Source organism: Pteropus vampyrus, unplaced genomic scaffold (genome assembly GCF_000151845.1).
Source record: "Pteropus vampyrus isolate Shadow unplaced genomic scaffold, Pvam_2.0 Scaffold85, whole genome shotgun sequence".
NCBI lineage: Eukaryota > Metazoa > Chordata > Mammalia > Chiroptera > Pteropodidae > Pteropus > Pteropus vampyrus.
In genome coordinates, this window is record NW_011888866.1 from 5,953,281 (window position 1) to 5,960,363 (window position 7,083).

General features: G+C 37.7%; 1 non-coding gene across 1 annotated transcript; it reads right to left on the reverse strand.

Moving 5' to 3' along the window:
- Nucleotides 1-4,763: 4,763 nt before the first annotated feature.
- On the reverse strand, nucleotides 4,764-4,882 carry LOC111742080. Its single transcript, XR_002781177.1, has one exon. It is a non-coding gene; the product is annotated as a 5S ribosomal RNA (ribosomal RNA).
- Nucleotides 4,883-7,083: the final 2,201 nt, after the last annotated feature.

Genomic DNA, 7,083 nt, shown 5'->3' on the forward strand with positions numbered 1-7,083 from the left:
AATTCTAAACTTATAAGATTATATATATACATACATATACATACACACATACATATGTATATATATCTTCTCAAAATACATAAAGCAAACAAATGACAGCACTATAAGGAAAGACAGAAAAATCCATTATGCTAATGAGAGATTTTAACACAATTCTCTCAGTAATTCAAAGGTTAAGCAGATAAAAATCAGTAAGAATATAAAAGATTTAAGAACATATTCATAAACTTGATAAAATGGGCATATAGAAAATATTGCACTGTGCAGTTGGAGATTACTATTTCTTTTTGAGCACAAGTAGAATTTTCTATGAATAATTTCAAATGTAATTAAGTTAGAAATCAATAATAAGAAATATAATGAGAAAAAAACATGTTTGAAGATGAAAAACACTTTAAACAACTCGGACCAAATGAAATATAATGAAAATTTAAAAATACATAGAAATTAATATGATGAAAATACTGTGTTTTAAAACTTCTGGAATGCAGCTAAAGTAAACTAGGAATAGAAGAGATTTATTGATCTGAAAAGCACAAACATTATTATTAATAGTCAAACATTTAAGTTCAAGGGATAAGATAGAGATGTCTACTTCCAATATTTATACTCAATGATGTAGTGGGTATCACAGCTAGGGTAGTAAAACTAGAAAAATAAATGAAAAGTATATGAATTGGGAAGGAAGAAACAAAACTCATTAATTGCAGATGTAGAAATTCCAAAACAATCTCTATGAATTACTAGTTAATAAGATGTCTGTATATAAAACTAATATAAAAATATCAATTGTATTTCTATATACCAGAGGCTATTAGTTAAAAAATGTAATTTTACAAGATACCATTTACATTAGTAATGAAATATATGAAGTGCTTGGTAATAAAATTATAAAAGATATAAGTCTTTATAGATAAAGCTCTAAAACTTTACTGGAAGACTTTAAATTAGTCTTAATTAATATTATTTATAATATTATCTTCCCATTCAAAAATATGGTAAACATGGTATAGTAAACATGGTATATGTTTACTATACATAAAGCAAACAAATGACATGATATGTTTACTATACCATGTTTACTATATTTTTGAATGGGAAGATAATATTATAAAGATGTCAATTCCTCCCTTTCACTAAATTAGTGAAATTCCATCAGGATTTTTTTTTTAATAGAACATGACAAGCAGATTTTTAAATTTATACATAAGATCAAAAGGCCAAATATTGTCAACGCAATCTTGAGGAAGCAGCAGAAGATGGCTGTAGGACTCTCCCTACTATAGATCAAAACCATTGCAAATTCAACTATGTTTGATTTAGGAACTTATTTTCATCAGAAATTACCTTTAAGAGAGTGATACAAAATAGAGAGATTTGCAATATGTAACCACAAAGGACTTCCAGAATACATAATAATTTTAATGAAATAATAAAGACAAAACAAATGAATCAGTAGAATAGTGGGCCAAAAACATGAACAGGTATTTTACAGAAGAGAAATACACACATGACTTGTAATCATATGAAAAGATGCCCAATCTCGTTATTAACCAGGGAATTTTAAAGTAAAACTACGAATTAGCAAAGACTAACAAATTAGCAAAAATAACAGCAAAATTGATCATTTATAGTGTTGATGAGGGTTCATGAGCAACTCTCTTATTAACTGCTAGTGAGACTGTAACTTGGTACAACCAGCTTGAAAAACAGAGTAGCATTACCTAATATTATCTAGTAAATCTGAAAATGCATGCACTCTATGACCTGCAATTCCAGTCCTACCTGAATAAGATCTTATACGCATTTGTCAGGAGACACATTCAAGGGGGGTATTCATAGCTACGGTGTTCTTAATGGCTCCAAACTGGAAACAACCCAAATGCCCATCAACAGTAGAATGAACACATAGATTGTGGTATATTCATTTCAGTATATGAAGAAACATGACACAGCAGCGAAAATGAATGAACTATACACAGCTGCCCTCAATGACCTGAAGGAATCTTAAAAACATAAAATTGAGCCAAGAAGCAAGTCACTGATGAACTCATAACAGTATGATTGCACTGATATAAATGCCAGAAACAAAATTAATCCATTTATTTTTAGAAGCACATTCACAGATGATAAGAAAAGGCAAGAGAGAGCGATTCACAAAAAATCAGGCTAGGAAGTTTAGCTCTAGAGGGAAAAGGACAAAGTGGTCTGGACGAGGCACACAGGGATTTTAAGGCATGGTAAGATTCTATTTCTATTCCTGAATGGTGAATGCACCGGTGTTCATGTTGTTATAATTTCTAAACCATACATAAACTTTTCAGGCAAAGAAAACTGAGACTGTCAGCTGAAAAAAAAATCGTAGGGAAAGCTAACAGAGAACCCCAGGATGAACAGCCAGCATTATGTCTCCCACAAGGCAGAGCCACCTCAAGGGGTGTGTTTTGTAGGTTAATCCTCTCTGACACACTCTGGCTCTGGCCTGATCCTCGTCACCCTGGCAAGGAAAAGAAAGGTGCCTTTTCTCTCTGTGTCTCTCTTTGTGTTAATGAGATTGCAAGTCTGGGTCAACTACTTTGTCCAAGGTCACAGAGCTACTGAAGGTTCCCAGTCTACCGTTCATTTCACCTATTACTATGCAGCATTTATTTTATCCTTCCCGGGAGGGCGTCGAAGAAGAGAATATTAAAAGGCTATAGTAATTAGCCTCACATTGTAATACCCTTGACTCCAGGCTAACTCCTTCAGCAGAGAAGGGAAGTTTAATTCTGCCCTTCTCAGATGGGTTTGAGAGTATGGCTGCAAATCAGGAGGGGATTTCCAGAAGATGTTCAAAGGTGTCTGGGGTCGATTTGGGTCACTGTTGTTCCCAGTGGTCTTTGACCAGTTGAACCCCACGGAGAGCAAAAAATTCGGTCTCATTTGTGCAGAGGGTACGTTGTATGGGTAACTGGATAGATTTCCAGGGTTGCAAAACTGCTCATTCTATCCTGAAAGTTTTACCCGTTCCTTGTCATTAGCCTCTGACCTACAGAGCAGAGATGCAGGGGAGCAGGTGAGGGTTGCAAGGGAGCAGCTGTGCTTCTGAAGGCTCCTTTGGTGGCCCTGAGACTCTATCTTCCTATCTTTACAGCTATTTTTGGGAAACCAGCTTGTTACCCTTTCTAAAAAATAGTCCTCTTCTATTCAAACATGTATAAAGAGTCAGAGGCATAAAACGCAACCCCACCTGGGCTTCAGATCTTGCTGGGGGTCCCTGGGCTGCTTAATGAAGAGGCTTCAGGACTATAGATCCATCGTTGCAAGAGGCAGGGTGGTAGGGATTACTTTTCCTTACTGCCATTCTGGCGATTTACATCTAAACAAAGAATGTGCTCTTCTTCGGTCCGTTATCAAGATCCTAGTTGAGAACTCGATAGTAATTCAAAAACTGGGAAGGTAGGAAGAGAAAGTTGTCCTGAACCTACATTGTATTTTGACAAAACTTTGTAGAAGTTTGCTCCAGCCCTGTTAGATTCTTGACCTCTGCCACCTGGCTAAGAGCTGTCGCCCTGGACATGCTCTCAGTGCGGACATAGCCCTGGGGTGACTGGACCTCCGGCAGCACTTGCCTTGCAAAGCCAGTAACCCTGTGCCTGTGAATGTTAGTCTTTACTTTCTGCTATTAGCCAAGGAAGGTGTCATTACAGCCCTTATAATAGCAAGCAAATTAACTTTAAAGAAGCATATGGCCTTTGTAGGGAAGCTCTGCCTGTTTAACCTCGAGAGATAGAGCAAAAACTGTACCCTTAAAAATAGTTAAGGGAGTAAATTTTGTGTGATATGTATTTCAACGCAATAAAGAGAATTGAAAAAACAATGACAAAGGGAACTTTGTCTGCATATAAAAATGCCTGATGCACTGACTTAATAAATACAACTATTTTTGGTAAGTGAAAATCATATGACTTGAAAATGCTTAAACATTCCGAGAGAGAGAGAGAGAGAATGTTTGAAAAGACTCATTCGGAAGTCAAGACAACACTACAGTACTGTGGTGAAGGTTTTGGCCCCCGAGGGTTTGGAGCTAGACAGACCTGCTTCTCTTCCAATCCTGCTTATGACATTGCAGGTCTCTTCCTCTCCTTCCTCTGTCAGGTGGGACCAGCAATCTGAACTCACAGCGCTCTTCTGAGGATTAACTGAGATAAGGCATGTGGCACATGTCTGGCATTAGTAAGTACATGTGTAAGAATTCCTAGTTGATGCTCACAGTTACAGAAGTTTCTGGGTTTGGTCTGGCTATTCTCTGACCTCACAAGGCATCCTGTAGCATGCAGATTGTGGCAAATGAATCTAAATATATTATAGTGATGGTTAGTTCCATGTGTCAGTTTTGGTTAGGCTACATCCCCTAGTTACTCAGTCAAACACTAATCTAGATGTGGTGACAAAGATATTCTGTAGATGCGATTAAAGTTCATAATCAGTTTACTTTAATAAGGAAGATTATCCTAGATAAGGTGGTGGGGAGGGTGCTGTTGCTGATTCAACCAGTTGAAAGGACTTACAGCAGTGCAGGGGCTTCCCAGAAGTAGAAGACATTCTGCCCATGGACAGCAGCTAGGGCCCTGCCCGAGAGTTTCCAGACTGCCCTTCCTAGCAGTTTGCCCTGTGGACTTTATTTTATTTATTTATTTATTTTTTAGGCGAGGCAACAGTTGGTTGACCTCATAGATTTCAAGGACCTTGTGAGCTTACGATCCCTTATTTTTTATTTTTTATGCCTACAGCACCTGGTCTTCCTAGGTGGTCTCCCATCCAAGTACTAACCAGGCCCGACCCTGCTTAGCTTCTGAGATCAGACGGGATCAGGCTTGTTCAGGGTAGCATGGCTGTAGATTGCCCTGTAGATTTTAGATGTGCCTAATTATGGGTTGAATTGTGACTCCCCCTCCCCCCATCCACCGCCAAAGGTGTTGGAGTCCACACTCCTAGCACCTGTATGTACGACCTTTATTTGGAAATAAAATCTTGCAGATGATCAAGTTAAAATGAAATTATTATGGTGGACCCTAATCCAATATGACTATGTCCTCACAGAAGGGGAAATTTGGACACAGAGAATAACACGTATAGAGGGAAGGTGATATGCAGACTCAGGGAGAAGACAGTTACCTACGAGCGAAAAAACACCATGTGTGCATCTATCTCCACATCCTATTGTGACTCTCTTTCTCTGGTACAACCCACACTGAAGCTCCATACCAGGAGAAGTATCGCTGGATTTGATTCTGGAACAGAGAGAGTACATTAGTGGGAAAACTAGTAAAACCCAAATAAAACCTGGGGTTTAGTCAATAGTAATGTACCAATGTTGGTTTCTTAGTTTTGCCAAATATACCATGGCTATATGAGATGTTAACGAAGCTGTGTGTTGGGAATTCTGTATTATCTTTGCAAATTTTCTGTAAATTAAACGTTACTCAAAAATAAAATGTTTATTTAAAAAAGGCAGTCTGAATCTTACACTTACCAGCTGTGTGACCTCAGGAAAGTAATCTTTCAGTGCTTCAATCTTGCCTTTCATAAAATACAACCTTCCCACAGGGTCGTTGTAAGGATTAAGTGAGATAATACACACAAACTGCTTAGAACAGTGCCTGGCGCAAGGTAAGTGCTTAATGAGTGTTGGCTCTAATTATAATATTTTTGTTTTCTTTTATACACAATTTGTTCTCCATGGCCACTTACTCAGTGTGTGGGAATCCATCCCATAGATTGGGGTTCCCATAGATTGAGTGAGGTGCAGCCGCGGTTGTACAAGACTCCCTATTGGAAAGCAAGGGGAAAAAGTGGAACTTGTGTTTATAAGCTGTATTTATTTCATCCTTTTATGTTTTCTATTCTTGTGTGTGTGCTGTAATACATATCTTAATCCAGTATATCAGAATATAATTTATAGATACATAGATAAGGCAGAGGGGTGCATTCTACCTTTTTGCCGACAGAGTTAAAAGATCAAAAAGGATGGGGACCAGTGCTGTGCTCCTGAGACAGGGCATGCTCTTGCATCGTGTGACCTTCTTTGGTCTCAAAGACACAGCCATTTAGGCAAACTAATTTTGCATCAAGCCCTAATGCTTAAGCCATTTAAATCTGCATGAAAACACAATTTTAGTACAGAAAGTTGAAAATGTTGAGGTTGATTCGATGTATATTTATTACCCAGTGTTCCTTCAGCCTGGATTATTTCAATTTGTTCTATTACTGAACAAAATCTCTCCACTTACATTTGAGAATCTAAATTTTCCCTCTGGCTTCCACTAGACCTTATTTATTCTTCACAATAGCCTCTTCAAGTTATTTCGGGCATAATGACTTTATGAGTCTAAAGCTTTTGGATCAAGATGGTGATACTTGTAGCAAGATAAAATGGTTTTTTTTTTTTTGAGGCGTGGAACAACGTAACTGACATTCACTTTAAGCTGTGCACGAATTCATTTATTCACAATCATTCATTACCAATTATTCGTTCAAATGCCGATTTAGTTTTTTAAAAAAGCCCAAGTTCCTAGAGACAGTCAGACTTTGAATCAAACACTGCTGGTTTTCAGACCTAGGTTCAAATCCTACCATTAACTAGTGGTATGTCCTTGGAAAATTTCTTATTTTGAACTCCTTTGCATCCGTTTCTTTATTAGAAAGATAGAATGTTTACCTTGTAGGGTTGTGTAAGGAATGACAATATTTATATGAGACACCTTGCTCAGTGTCTGGGGCATTGTAGGTGCTTAACATGTAGATGATTTTCCTGATGTTGTTATTTTATTGCTATTGTGCCAACTACTAGGATAGACCCAGGAAAACAAAGATGGCTAAGGTATTGTCCTTGCCTGTAAGGAAAACACACACACACACACACACACACACACACACACACATGCATATGCACACACACACACACACACACTCCACCTAAAAATATTATTGACATTTTGATGTACTTGGTAAAAATAAAATAGCAAAGAGAGCCTACAATGAAAAGCAAAGGTCTCCTGCCTTACCTCTCCCAAGCCTCAGGCCCATTCTCCTAAAGCAACA